Here is a 15,650-nt window from a genome sequence, read left to right as displayed (position 1 = left end):
CCGCGAGGCCTATCCAAATCTGAAATGAGGATTAGGTGTTCATTTTGTAATACAGTTTTTTGGTCTGAGGATTCAAATATGAGATTTAAACTCCAGCTAAACCAGAGATGAAAAATCCAGGACATTTACTTTCTGACCCCTGGACTTTCCGACTTGGAGCTAAACAAACTGCAGTTGACCCAGTCCACTGTAAACCAATGACCACACGCACTTACACATAGAAAACGCCAACCATAGCAACCAACCTAAGATGAGAAACACCCAGAAGAAAGCTGTACTGCGCCTCTGAAAATCATTGAAGCTGTTGATGAAGGCATTTGAAGGCAATGTGGAATGACTGTAGAAGGGAAAATACAACTTTATCGAAGATATTTTTAATTCATTTACCATCGTTACGTATAACATTAATAGTGTGGTTCAATTTATTTTTTTGGCAAATCTACACTAAATAAATGCTTGTTTTTTCCCCCCACGTTGGTGTCCCACGGCGAAGTTTTAGATATCGCAGTAGCCCTAGTACTGGCATACCTACTTTGTTGCAAACATATTGGCGCTGTTTAGCGGAAACTGCAATCGTCACTTTAACTATGTTGCTAACGAGCTAATTCGTGCAGGAAGCAAGAATTCTAGCTTGCTATTGTAGGCTACAAACGACTACCTTTATAAACCAGAGATGATGCAAACAGCAACTTGCTTACAGTTAGGCTAGTACGAATGCTGTTAGCTAGACAGCTAGCTGATAAATGTAAGAAGCAAAGATAATATGGCTTAATTGGCTGCATCATGCGCAATTCACCCTGAAATTGATATAATGCAGCCCGTTCAATATAGAAACAATCCGCTTTACTGACGCTATGTGTCACTGACCGCATTCGTCGCTTAATCCGTTTTGACCAATGTGACAGCTATTTTTCTACAGTCTATGTGCGACTTTGTTAGCTAGTGGGGTGTATGTATACAGCCAACATTGTGAAAGCAGTTCTAGGCTATGGGATTTTGTTTATAAAATATAGTCCTAAAATGTTTGGACCGTTTCACAAACATCTATACGGAGAAGTAGTCTGGTCAGAAGAAAAAGAAAAGAAAACAATTACAACCGATAAATCAACGTGCGTACCCAATCATGTCCGTAGCCTATATGTATAAATTTTGCAATACAAGTCGTTCAATTCGAGCAATTGGAATATATCCGGCCATTCCCTTTCCGTTACCAGGATCTCTTGTGTTCAGGGAGAAGGCGAATAAGTGCAGACCATCGCATTTGCGCCAGATGGCACTAGTGCACCATAAGTACATTTTATCGCTTCCTTTATGTTAAATCATTGATCAATGAGTGAAATCATATCCGGCAATAAATGGAGAGAGTCAGAAGCAATTTTCCTCCAGAATGTCTTCTCGTACTGCGTCTTTTCATCCTGTCAAAATTGTTTATGCTCCTGCAGTGCCACCCTGTGAGGAACTCTAGCATGATGACCTTTGTCAAACTCACTTGGCGATGCAGGATGTAGAAATTGCGTGTTTCTGTTTTTTTTTTTTTTTTTAAATCTGGTAATCATGTTAAATCATATAACGTCGTAAAGTGCATTTATTATCTAGGAAGGCGGTTCAAGTCAACAGCCATCAGCAATAGGGAAACTGCCACTAACCCTTTCCATGGAGGGTCCAGCCCACATTAATTCCCTGAAGGAGGCTAAATTGGGCCAATCAGAACAGTGATTAACTGCACAAGGTGGTTCAGTGGCTGGCTGTGGGGAAGGATCTGCAGATGCTGCTGCCCTCCATTACTTGGGGCTGAGGCACCCCAATAGATGGCTTACGTCTCAAGTTATTTATTGTTGCTGGATGTTTTTGGTGAAATAATTCAGGTGCCGCATTCATTTTTTTCTGTCCATCTACTTTTCTGCCTGTGTCTGTCTGTCTGTGTGTCTGTACGTCTAGCTGTCTGTGTTTATCCAAAGATTAGTGTTTTTGTGAATAAATATAGATTTTCTGTACGCAAGCCCTGAGTTTTGTCGAGTTTGACAGTGAACTGCAGGTTTTGTTCATTATTCATATATTCAGGGAGTGACAAAGGCAGTGGCAGAGCTGTGCTGGTTTAATATCAGTGGCAGCTGTCATTGTTCTCTCCTGTCCTTGCGTTCCTTATCTCTCACTATTTATTGACAGGCTCTTGTGGCTTTGGCTGAGTATCAGGGTGGAGAGTAACTGGCTTGAGCAAACAAACCGCCCACTGCTCTGCCAGAAGAGCGTTATTTGGGAATTAAGGGCGGGGGTGGGGGTGGGGCGGTGGGGGGAAGGGGGGCGGGGGGGCATAGCCGCTTGGCGAATACATACACCCTGACCCAGAACCTGTCTGCTTTACTCTGAAAGTGTCTGCATGAGCGAAGCTTTAGGGGGCGGCCACTTGTTTCGAATGAAGAAAGTTTGTTTTCTGTGGGGTCCAAACACTAACGGATGCCTGAGAGAGCAGAGGGCCATCCTGTCATTTTTCTGTGGTTTCGTCCATTGAAGGGAGTTCAGCAGACAGTCCGCAGTAGTCTATACATGATTGTCCGTTAATTTTTCACCACCCAATTAGAAAAGGTGGAGGTGGTCCTTGCCATTCACAACATGGATGAATAAACTGCTATGGCAACAGCCCAAAGGTTGTGTTTGTCAGGAGCTTTTCCTTTGTTGACTTCTTGATTCTTTTCCTTTCCGATATAAAAATGGAGGAAAAAGCGCCACACCTCTACTGCACATTCCAGATGGATATAAAAGGGACAGTGACAAATAAGCCATTTTTATACATTTCATCTCATGAAATATTCACTTAAGACTCACTTTCAGTTATGTCTGTTGCTATACACCTACTGCCTGCTCTGATTTCTGCACAGCTATCTTTTGTGATGGGAAACCCTCCTGGAATTGTACACACAAAGTGAAGATCTGCATGTCTCTATTAAGATGGTTTGTCTTGAAATAATACCTGAGATATGGCATTCCCATTCCGATTTATTCATCTTGTTTAATCATATAATGTCTCATAAAATTTGTGCCTTTTACAGGCTCTTATCCAGAGTGAGTTATACAGCAGACTGTTTTCACAGAATCCATTTGTACATTAAACATATTGACTGAAGCAATTCAGATGAAGTAACTTTGCTCGAGGGTGCAAGGAGAGTGACCCACCAGGGGATTGAACCTGCACGCCCAGTCCACTCACTGTTATATTACAGGGCTGCCAGTATGACACACGTGTGAGGTGCGATATAGGGCAGTGTTCGATAAAACAGCCCTGGGTGCTCTTTAAATGCACGAGGGTCGTGAAGCGCAGCGTGGCCCCGCCCACAGGGCCTCGCTGTCGCAGCACGGGGCCGTTAGCGTCTGTCCCAGTTTGAGCTGTCCTCTGTGGGACGGGGTCTGTGGGACTGGGCACTGTCTGTGCTGCTTTAGCCTTGAGTGGAGCCTCCCTGTTCCTTTCCAAAAAAGAGTAATCAGGCGATGTGAAGAGCTGAAGGGGGCTCTCGTTGTCTCCATCAGCCCCTCCCCCCACCAACCCATCACTTTCAGGCCAAGTGTCTGGCCCTGCCACCTGTCTCAGGCTAAGTGTGTCATTTAAGATGGTTCCATTTATAAAGACCATTTATAAAATGATAGAATCCCTTTATCAGTAGGGTGGTTGACTCTGATATTACTTCTATTTATACACAGGCATAAAAAAAGTACTTAAGCGGCAGACCTCCGGTGCTGTGGAACAGTACAGCACAGACGGGCTCCCTCAGTCATGGGGATGCTGTACCGCTGGAGGTGCTGTCCTTCAGATGACATTTCATACTGAGGCCCAGACTCTGATTGGTCAGTTGTGGTGAGGTGCAGTGATGTAACCCTTCCATCTGCCAAATTTTCACCCAGGCTTAAAGATAAAGGGTCCCTGTAATCCTTTCTCATGAGCAGATCCTCAGCCTCAAAGCGCTGGTTTCCCTCCAGAAATGCACTGATAAACGGCCAAGGCCAATACTGGAGAGCTGGGACGGGCAGAGACCCTTAAACCTGACATCTGTATTTCACTAGACACTCGCCCATACTCTTTGAAGCTTGCCACGTGTTGATAGGTTTTATTTATTCCTCAAGTGTTCTCATCTCATGTCCTCCTTCTCTGTTTCTTTGCCAGGGATGAACATTAGGAAGCGAATGTTCATTGACTTCTGAAGATTGTACAGTTCAAGCTGGTATCCTGTTTATAAACCAATTATGTATTCTAATACGGGACCCATGAGAGGTTCAAAAACATGAAGTGAAGTTTTTTTTAAATTGACTTCACAAGCACAGGGACGAAGATGATGCAGATCTTTTTTAGTTTATGTCAGTATTTTTCTGCACCACTTTGAGTAATTTGCAGTCATTATAAAGAGTGTGTTTTGGAAGACCAGAGAGAGGGACTCTGCATTAGCCTTATCTAATGGAGATGAATGTGTGCATTAGTCCTTCAGGATCGGCCAACATGAGAAGTAGACCAGCTTTGGCTGCATTCCTGGGGCGGTGAAAAGCCACTTCTTAAATATTGTGTCTGATTTTAAAGGTCAGGTCTTGGACTAGAATGCCGCTTTGATTTCCCTTCTCAGTTATAACGTTACAGCCCACAGGCAAGGGTTCATCTCTACCTCCCAGAGTTCCCTGAAGGAAATTATGTCCCCCTGTTAGCCTGAGGCATGTGTGTGTGTGTGAGTGTGTGTGTGTGTAAGGAAACAGTGCTGTTGTGGGATATTCAGCCTGATGTTATGTTGTTTCACAAAAAACATGACACAGTCCTTGGGGTAGAATCTTCTGAACAGGGATGCTAGTCTCACGTCGAAATCCAATATAATATGTCTCCATTTGACTCATTCACAAGCATTCAGTGAGGTGCAAAATAATCGCCTACCTTCAAGATATCCTTGAGTGCAGTTCAAGTGTGTGTAGTTGCAAAAGAACAGGAATCCTCTTTAACTGAAATTGAAAGAGGCAGAAGAGTTACATAAGGTGCTCACTGCAGATAGACAGCAGGAGGCCAGTTCTTTCACAGGGTAGTGTGCACACGGCTCGGGTTGAAACCAAAATGGAGAGGGGGGGGTTCCTCTTTCCTTGGGATCCACAGCTGGGATGAAACCATAATGAATGTGGGGGGGGGGGGGGGGGGGGGTTCTCTTTTCATTGCATCCACGGCTCTGGTGAAAAAATAATGGATAGGACTGGGGGTCTTCTTTCCATCTTTACATTCAGATCCACAACAAACCTTTTCATGTACTGAAAAGACCTATTTTCAAGTTTTGCTTGCCAACACACCAGAACCATGTCTCCAAAAACCAACGGTGCCTGCACCCAGAGAGGCATACCGCTACGACGGGGACTGCAGTCCAGGCCGACTCCGAGAGCAGGAAGGTTCAAAGGGGTTTTTAAAGCCCTGTGAACTGTCACCAAGTAATTGAGAGGTTCCGTTCCTCTGTTCGTCTCTGAACGAAGCAGAGCACATTTGCGTGACGACCGCTCTGCGCTTCCTGTCCGTTGATCTGAGGCTCGTCGTACTGGGGAAAGAGAAAAGCAGTTGTCACGAAGAGAAAATGGCTTTTCACAGGTTAGTGTATTAAACGTCAGTCAAACCCGCTCCTCCCAGGCTGAGGCTGTACGAGGGGAAATGGGGACCAGTCCGATAAATTAGTTGCTATGCAACCAGACAGTTCCTGCTCGAAGGATTTAACACCTTTCCTGTTCTGAAATCTGTCAGAATGAAGAGTCTTCACCATTCAGCGTTGAGGTAATATAAATGTGGAGATCACTGGACGTTAAAAATGAATTTCAAACAGTTTTCACAGCTAATTATTATGGAGCCGAGTAGTAGAGCTTCTTTGGGTTGTTGACCCTCTCAGTAACACTCCAAACACTATGACAGTCACAGTGAACAAAGATGGCTGGAAAAAAACAGGGTTTAGTTCCACAGGGGTTTGCATTTCAGTGTTATTTATTTTTCCTCATAAATTGCCCCCCTCTTAGCACCCGAGTGGGGCAGCAGGGGGCAGAATAAGAAAGTCAAAGCCATTCCAAGCCTTTCTTGCCTGTCACACAGACAGATGACCGTGTTTGAGGATTGAGGTAAATCAACCCAACATTAAATTTGTAATAGTTTGGCTGGCTCTCGTTCAAATGATTAAATTTTGTTTTGTTCTCTGGACCAAGTCTTGGAGAAAAATAAATTTTAAACATGCACAAAGATGCTGCTGCTCTTTTACCTTCCCTATAGGCCCTTCTGTACAGAGCAGGTACATGTGCTGTCTGTAAGATAACCCAGCAGAGTGGGCATGTGTGCTGTCTGTAAGATAACCCAGCAGAGTGGGCATGTGTGCTGTCTGTAAGATAACCCAGCAGATTGGGCATGTGTGCTGTCTGTAAGATAACCCAGCAGAGTGGGCATGTGTGCTGTCTGTAAGATAAACCAGCAGAGCAGGTACGTGTGCTGTCTGTAAGATAACCCAGCAGAGTGGGCATGTGTGCTTTCTGTAAGATAACCCAGCAGAGGGGTACATCTGCTCTCTGTAATATAACCCAGCTGAGGGGTACATCTGCTCTCTGTAATATAACCCACCTGAGGGGTACATATACTTTCTGTAAAATCTCTGTCCCCTCTCATCCTCTATACCTCCATCTTTAAAGCAAATGAATGAGGTGGAAAGGGGAGGTTATTGTGATGGTGGTGGGGAGTGTCATTGTCCCTTTCTGTGTGACACGGTTGTGTGGATCAATGCTGCATCCTGTTGACAGGTATATTAAGTGAACCATTTTTATGACGTTGCTGTTGCTCTAGCAACATTCAGAGGGAAATGGGGTCTTATCGTTAGTCCCTATCAGATTAATGTAGTAGACACATCCAAAAGCTACCACTTGAATAGTTGTAAGTCATAGAAACGGAGATATCCCACATACAGGTTAATGTCTCCAAGTGCAATTTCTTAGCTGCGCAGCAAAGAGAATGTTTCTTTGTCTTCACTTGATTCATTGTCCTCGGTGAGAGCTATTCACAGCTCATATAGACACAGTGGATTAATGGCAGGACAAACTTACCCAGCTCATTGGCAGCGAATTATGCAACATTGGAACAAATGCTGCTTTAAAACTCCGCCTGGATACGACACAGTCACACGTAGTTAAATACATTTAATTACCATCAGGAATGAAGTTCAGGTTCAGGGTGAGCTGTGTTTGAGTGTGTGTGTGTGTGTGTGTGAGTTTGTGTATACATGCATGTGTGTGTGTGTGTGTGTGTGTGTGTTAGAACAGGTGGTTTCATGTTGTACTTTGTTTGTGGATCTCTAGCTCTTATTGAGGGCAGTTTGGACAGCTTTATTTATATATCCCCTATATGAATATATCTGGATATTTACTGAGGCTGTGCTGGTCCCAAACTCTGTGCAGCTGAACATAAGCATGGCTTCCCCTTCCGGTGAGACCTGGCTGATTATATGAAGAGCAGCGAATGCGGGTGCAGCTGTGCTTTCATTGAACTTTTGAGCTTTCCACTGGGTTAAACTGCTAGGTCCTGAAAGACACAACAGCTCCCCATCCACAGCATAGGAGATTATGTAGATGTGTTTCATTAACAGTCCGGTGACCTTACCCAAAACAACTTCCGAGGCTGTTATGGTTGGACTCACACTGTCGTACAAAAACTTTTCATGTCCCTATTTTTCCGCACGTTGAATGCAGTCGTGAACCTCTTTATCGTACATGTCTTTAAAATGTTTATGGAAAAAAAACACTTTGCCATTCCTAAGAAGAAATGAGGATTGTGTGCTGTGCTGATTAATGACAGGGCTCTGATTTGGCTGTTCTGGTCCCTCTGAGCTTGTGTGTGTGTGTGTGTGTGGGGACCCCAACATTTTACGATGACATCATTTTACTGTGACCATGTGTATTCATGTGTGTCGGGGATCAATTCCACATGTTAATATCATAGTAATGTTTGCCCTGAAGGATTATGGTGGAATTAGGCCTTTCCATTATCAGGAAAGGATATGCGGAGGAAGACCGCAGTGTAATATTTACAGGATGCGTCTCCGTGCGTGCTACGGCTAATGCATATTTATTTTATGCACGCATTTCCCTAATAACTCATTGGGCTTGTTTTTAATCTGAAATGCATATTCATTGTACTTATCTTAATATTAATAATGTACAAATGCCTTTACAACAACTGTGTACGTTTCTGGATTCTATTTGCTTTTGTGTTTCTCATGCTTTGCTGGTTGCCCTGGATACAGACTCCTGCTCAGTGTAACGACACTGGCATATTTAAGGCACAATGCATAAGCGAAATTATCAATGGGATTTGAAGGGGTAACATTAGCAGTCATAGCAACAAAAACAATATGTTAATAATTTACCAGCAAACTTTACAAGTGAACCAGGAATCATGCAAGTAATTTTAATATATTTTTTTTTTACCAAACATGGCATCAGTATATCCGCAAACCTGGATTTCACAATTCATTTTATATGGATATCATGTGGAAGTTTGGTTCCAAGGTTTCCAAAAGGATGGAGAACTGTGTTGTGTTATTATATCTAACAGTTGTGTAACTTAACAACCTTATCTCTCACTTTGACTCTTCCTCACTTCCTGCATTTGTGTGTGTGTGGGTGTGTGTGTGTGTATGTGCATGTGTCAATGTGTGTGTGTATTTGTGTGTGCATGTTTCCCTTTCAAAAATCTGAGCCCCCTGTTTTCTGAACAATGCAAAATGGAAGAATATTCCATTAGATGGATATAGCTCTCAGTAACTGTGCCACTGGCAGTTACTTGGCAATAGTATTTCACAATATTGTGAAATACCTGGTGAATATAAACACTCATGTTCTTGTTCTGTACCTCTGTGTAAATAGAGCAGTGGCATAGCATTCAGGTAACACTTAATTCTAAGTGTGTTTTTTAATCTACGTCTGACTGGTATTATCTGCCTGTGTAGACAAAGAGAACAGAATTTATCCTCCACTGCCCTGTACCGCAAGAAAAAGAACTGAGGACTTTGAGTCACAAAGCCCTTGAAGTCCCCCCTTACCCCCCCCAGGCTAAAGAAACACTATTTTCTTTCATGTGCAGCGTAAGTAAAATATGAGAAGATTGTGTGAGCTGATTCTGAGGGTACCAGAATATGCCGTCAGCGTGAGGCAGCAGCTGATTAGTTTCCCGGACGACGGTCCGGTGTAGTAGTTGCAGAATCTGTTTCACTTTCAAAGGATGGATTTGATCTTGCTTGATTTATGGCTCATAAATAAAAGATGTTGCTCACTCTCTGACTCCTCCCTGGTCCCTGCTGCCCCACACCTTTAAACGCACGCATCCCAGGATTCCTCCAGCTCTCCATTTCCCATCACACATTTGCGTGTGAGTCATGGATTCCTTTGTAGGATGCTTCTCAACCCACAGTCAATTTGCATTACCCTGCATCCCAATATGCAGACTAATTAAACCTCTTTATTGTCCTGTCATTGAAGAGAACTAGATGACACTGCATAAGGCACTATCACGGTCATTAGCATTGCGTGCTAATATTATTGCATTGACGGGAAAGTAAATGAGCTTTATTAAATCAAATTGAGCTGCCCACGTATCGATACCGGGCTGAGGGCTGAATATATAAATAGGGCCTCGTCCGGGCTGATTGCAAAATTTAGAACCTGGGTCGTGAACCTCTGTGATTCATGTAGAGGACTTTCATTTTGAGAGGGTTTTCATGCCCAGTAAAGATTCTCCTATCTATATGAGAGTTTTAATGAGGATGGTTTTGCTAATCTTCCAGCACCTCTCTTACCCTTCTGAATGCCTTGAGTGGAAGAAATCTCATGCAGGAAGGAGAGAGGTGGGGAGGGGGCCCGTGTGACTGTAGCCCCTGTCACGCCCACGCGCTGTCTCTTCATATCTGACACGAGATCTCGGCTCGGTGCGGTGAAACCCCCACTGGTCTCTCTCTCCCTCTCTCTGCATGCCATTGAAGTTCTGCACGCCCAGCCCCTGGCTGTGCTCCTCATATCAAATGAAGTGATTTGAATATCGGCACAGATGTGTGTTTGGTATCCATTCATAATCCATTCTATTGTGGTTGTGCGCGTGTGTCTGTGTGTGTGTTGCGAGATTCGCATGCACTGGGTGTATAACCCTCCACAATTCACCGGCCCTCTTTATATACTGGTATTAACAGTTGTCGTCATAATCAACAGAGTGGCAACAAAAAGGGAATAATTTATAGGGTTTAGAGCTTGAATAAAAGATGACCAGTTTGCAGAGCAGGGAAGCACCAGCTGCTGGTGTGAGTGGAGCGTTCACGTGATGCCTCAGCCAATCACGTGATGCCCCAGCCATTCACGTGATGCCTCAGCCGTTCACATGATCCTTCACGACCTTTCATGTCAAACATTTTACTCTTTTCCTGTTTCAGAAAGGCTGTTGATGGCAGGTGGGGGTCTGTGAAGGAGTGGCGGTCCATGTGGAGAGAAGCATCATCCGTCCTTGTAAGTGCACTGTGCACTGAACTGATCAGTGTAGATGGGCCCGGGGAGTCCTCTCTCAAAACAAATCAAATTCTTTCAATCCAACTTTATTAGTGACAGTGCAACTGCTCGTTCATGTAGAGAATCAAATGAAAGGCCAGTTGAATATTTGCACAGCGTATTGTTTTACGTGTTTTTATACATGTCCTTTTACACACATGGCTCATGCTTCATTTTATGAACATCCTGGCTCTACAATCACCTTAGAAGTTAAGCATGAGACAGTGAAAGGCACACTGAAATACCTGCTTAAATCCAGTGGAGCTACTTGAGTCGTTGTCGAAATGGTCCTCAAGGAACCAGTCTATCATTGCCCATCTTTCGCCGTGGTTTGAAGACATCTCTTCCGACTGCCCCCGGACTAACTATTAGTACTCTGCAGAGCACTCCCAATCTAGAATCGTTCTTATCACTTGAATCCTTCTCATTCGTTCCTCTAGCAGTTTCATGTTAGACTTATATATCCATATTGCACTTGTATCGTTAACTTGATGTTGGAGCTTGTTGTCATGCCTCCTAGTTTGACTTACCATAACTTTCTGACCTAGCCTATGCTTACTGTGTGAACTGGACTTAATGTGTTTATGGCTATGGATAACTGTTACATAATAGTATTGTACCTTATCGGACCTGTGTTTTGTAGTTGTTCCAATTACCTTCGGTGTGCACTTATTGTACGTCGCTTTTGATAAAAGCGCCTGCCAAATAGATGTAATGTGCATTTTCACTCTGAAACTCGATGTTTTTCTCCCTTCGTGTGAAGGCTTCTTTGATAAAACACACTCCAATTCTGAGGCTTTGACTTGTAGCAGCTCCCAGATGATTCACGGTCCTGCCGAGCTGGCAGCGGGTTGTTTAAACGCTGTTGGCGACTTTGACAAACAGGAGCCATCAATCAGCGTCCTTCCTGTCAAACCATCTGTCCCAGTTTCACTCACGTTCAAAATACCAACCGCCACACTTCTCTCTGTCGCAAATTTTATTGCTCTCAAGCTTCCGTGCAAATGCATTCATATGCAATATTAATATTCTCATTTCTCACACGTGTGGTGTTCATCGGATCCTTTTCCGCATGGCCAGTTTGCTCTGAGCGGTAGTTAAAATACAGACCTAGGTTTTTCAGACCACTCTCCAGGAGCAAGAAAAATGGCGTTGGCATGGAGAGCAGTGGCGTTTGAAAGGGACTGTAGAAAAAGTAGCATCTTCTGTATTAAGCAAAGAACAAACATTCTAATGTTCACCGGTACCTCAAAATAACAACGTAACTGTGCTGTAATTGGCATGTGACCGTTCTGTAATTGGGGTCTTTGGGGGCGGGGCCAAACTGGCTGTGCTGTTTGACTCCGCCCACCGGAGATTGAGATGTCCCGGGGCTTGCCTATTGGCAGAGCGTTCCCGCAGCAGAAGTGATGTGGAGCTTGCGTTCCTTCGGCGCCAATGCTAGTGGATTACAGCTGTTGCACAAACCGTGGTCAGGCGAGGATAGCGTGTGTCGCATACCTGACTTCGCTTCCGCTCTGCGAACGCTCTGCGTCCGGTGTAATTCTGTCCTATGGCCCCAGACCAGGGAAGGGGGGAGGGTGTCATCTGGGACTGTCTGGGCTCGGTCTGGTGCTCCAGATAGAGCCCTGAGTCAGCATTAGCCACTCAATCAGTGCAGGCCCGCTCCAGAGTCTGAACCACATCATCTAGCTGGCATCGCCCCACTGGCAAATAAACCCTGTCAGATAAATATTGATGCCGCTGTGATAGTAAACTCCGAGGGCTTCTCTCCAAATTGAAATGCTTAATTAGATTGGATACTGAAGTGTAAATTATATCCTTAAGAAAACAACTCCGGCGAATAACTGAAGCCGTAACAGGGATACATCTGAGTTAGGCTTCAAGGCTCTGATTACATGTGTATTGTTAGAATAATTAACGTGTAACGTGCATTTCGGCCATTTTTCTCTCTGAAGGTTTCTGTGAGCATGTTATTTTATTAGCTTCTGTGTAGCACAGCACCAGTAACACAGGCCAGCTACTGTGTATCACAGCACCAGTAACACAGGCCAGCCGCTGTGTAGCACAGCACCAGTAACACAGGCCAGCTACTGGGTGGCACAGCACCAGTAACACAGGCCAGCTACTGTGTGGCACAGCACCAATAACACACCTGAAGGTAATGTTACTGTGAGCACGTTACTTCTCTCTGAAGGGGATGATTCTGTGAGTACAATATTTCCACTGAAGGTGATGTTTCAGCATGATATGTTGATTTAACATCCATGCGAGAAAAGAAAGTGACGCATTGTCAAGGACAGGGGTTGCTAAGCAACTTTGACTGAACTCCTGATTGCATTCACAATGCTAAAGTTTTTCCAAAGGCAGAGATTTGCTACGTCATGCCAGCATCAGCGTCGTACCCATTGTTCTGTGTCTCCTTCCCTCTCTGTCCTTCTCTCTTACACTGTCTCTATCCCTCTCTCACCCTCTCTTTCTTACCCTTTCCAACTCTCTCTCTCCCCCCTTCCTCTCTCTCTCTCCCCTCCTGCCTTCCTTCTTTCTCTTTCTCTCCCTCATTCTCTTGGATCAACATGATCCCCTATCCTTTTTATAGCCCTCTGCCCTTAACACCTGGATTCTAAGTGAGATCTGGTTTGGCCCTGCGAAAATTAAACCCCAGTGAAAGTGCCTGTCCCGTCAGGTAAGCATGCTAAATTATATTCGCAAGTTAAGCTGCTGATCACTTTGATTAAAAGGACAGAGGTGAGCTCAACCCCCCCCCCCCCCGCCCCCCCCCCCCTCAGTCTGACAGGGGTGTCCTTACCAGAATCATCCAGCTTAGCTTCTGCACCTGCACATTCCCTCAGGAAACAGACCGCTCTTGTCTCTAAATAACGTAATCGTGCACGTGGACAGAGCTGTGCACGCGGCCACACATGGGCGGGGCCGCTCAGACAGGCAGCGCTGATGCCTTCGCCCTCCTGGATGCGCATTACTGGAGTACAGTTACCTCAGGTTCACTCAGTGCTGCCGTCCACGCCCACCCATGATGAACAGGGCTAATGACTTCCCGTCCGTGAGTGCTAATAAAGCAGAATGCTGAGGTGAGCGCCTGTAAGGCACTGCTGCGGCAGGGAATTGGGAGGGGCGTGGTGAAGGAGAGGTAAGACCTGGAACATGGTGAATATGAAGGTGAGGGCGTGTGTGAGGGTGTATGACAGTGTATACTAGGCTCCTGAGAGTGTGTGTGGGAGGGGTGTGTGTAGAGTGGTGATGTGTGTGTGCGTAAGTGCATACAACTGCATGTAATGTTCATCTGCGTGTGCGTGTGTGTGTACGTGTGTACGTGCGTGCGTGCGTGTACGCATGTGTGTGTGTGTGTGTGTGAGTGCGTGCGTGCGTGTGTGTGTGCGTGTGTACGCATGTTCATGTGTATATGCGTGTGTGTGTGTGTGTATATGCATGTGTGTGTGTGTGTGACATGAAGACACACTTAGAGGAATGTCACAGCTGGCCTGCTGCACAGCAGAATGAAAATGTGGTAATAACTGAGAATCAGAGACCACTGTTGAGGGAAACGTTTAGGCGCAGCATTGGCATTGGGAGCGTTTTGTTAGCGGCTCAGAACATGCACGCACGTTTACGTTTCGGTGTGTGGGAAATCCCGCGTTTAAATCTTCATGAAGACGTGCGGCGTGCGGCTTCTCTCTGTTCCGCTGGGGCGTCCGGCTGACGTCACCCATCTCCGTGGCGCGCCTCCCGCCCCCCCACGCACCTCCCAGGGGGGGCCCAGTGACTGGGGGCTGTCAGGAAACCTCTCCTTCCATGTGGAGCGGTTGTGCTGAGAGAAAACCGGGTCTCATTAAGATGTTTTCCGGGAAGATGCGAACTCCCAAGTCACCTCGACTCCCTGATCAGACACAGGCAGCATTCACCGGCTTTCCTCAGGACCACCATTAGCATTAAAGATGAATGCGTTTCGGTAGCACAGCCAGCGTGTATTCGCATGCTCAGGAGCCTTCGTCATCTCTGCCATCACTGCTGCCGTTTTAAACCATCTCTTCCTCTTTTTTTGAGGGAAATGTCCATTTCATGTTTTGGCAACGGTGAATTGTGCAGATCCTGCCCACTGCTCCACAGTAACTCTCCCAGGGGACTGAGGGGAGATTTCTGCTTTCCAGCCAGTGAACTGGGAGAGATTTAAGGAGGGGTTTTCCTGTTGGGAAATGAAGTGTTGGAAGGCCAACTCTTTCACTGTTAACATGAATTCCACCATGCCTTCGTAAAGCAGGAATACACTACTGTTGATAATCTTTAATGTCATGCTAATGAAGGTGTTGCGCATCCCTACTGAAAATTTCATCTCAAGCCAGCCTAAACTGGTTTAGCCTGTGTTTTCTGTGCTTTTAGCTGGTTGACCAGCTGTTCACTAGCTGACCAGTCTGTATAGTCAGCTGGTCCACCAGTTTGACCTCCAGCTTACTCTACCAGCTGGAGCAGATTTTTTGAAGTTCAGGGCTTATGTCTTAATATAAGACTTGTCCACTTGAAGTGGCTACTGTTTGCCTTGGTGTCAGTAGTGTGCCAAGTGATATAATAACCAGATTCTAACCCATGCCTAAAAAAATCCAAGAAAAGAAGCGTATAAAAAGAGTGTGGCCATAAGCTGAACATTTACAACCAGCCAAATCAGCTTTGGATGAGTCAATTACTCGAAACGTGCTTGACAAGTCTAACTAAATGCCTTCCCCGAGGTTCAGTTCCATATAATTACTTATTTCCGGGAGAAATTTCATTCATTTCAGAATTACCATTAGACACGCTCACTAAATGGTAATTGTACCTGCTGATGGCTTTTTCAGAGAGGTGCCCCGGGTCTTGATTAAATTTACCCCAGGTAATGATAGGAAGTGCTTCAGAACAAACCTGCGAACCCCAGGGCAGCCAGTGGAGGCTGTGCTGCTTGTGGGGGAGGGGCATGTGCACCTCACCTTCTGGATGAAAAACAGGTGTGACACACCTGGTCTCTGGAAGCTGCATGACCTCACAAACCCATCAGCGACAGAGGGATTAGACAGAATGCTATGGTGATGTAATCTGTGACCTGT

This window comes from Anguilla anguilla, chromosome 17 (assembly GCF_013347855.1).
Source record: "Anguilla anguilla isolate fAngAng1 chromosome 17, fAngAng1.pri, whole genome shotgun sequence".
NCBI lineage: Eukaryota > Metazoa > Chordata > Actinopteri > Anguilliformes > Anguillidae > Anguilla > Anguilla anguilla.
Note: the sequence above shows the minus strand (reverse complement) of the source record.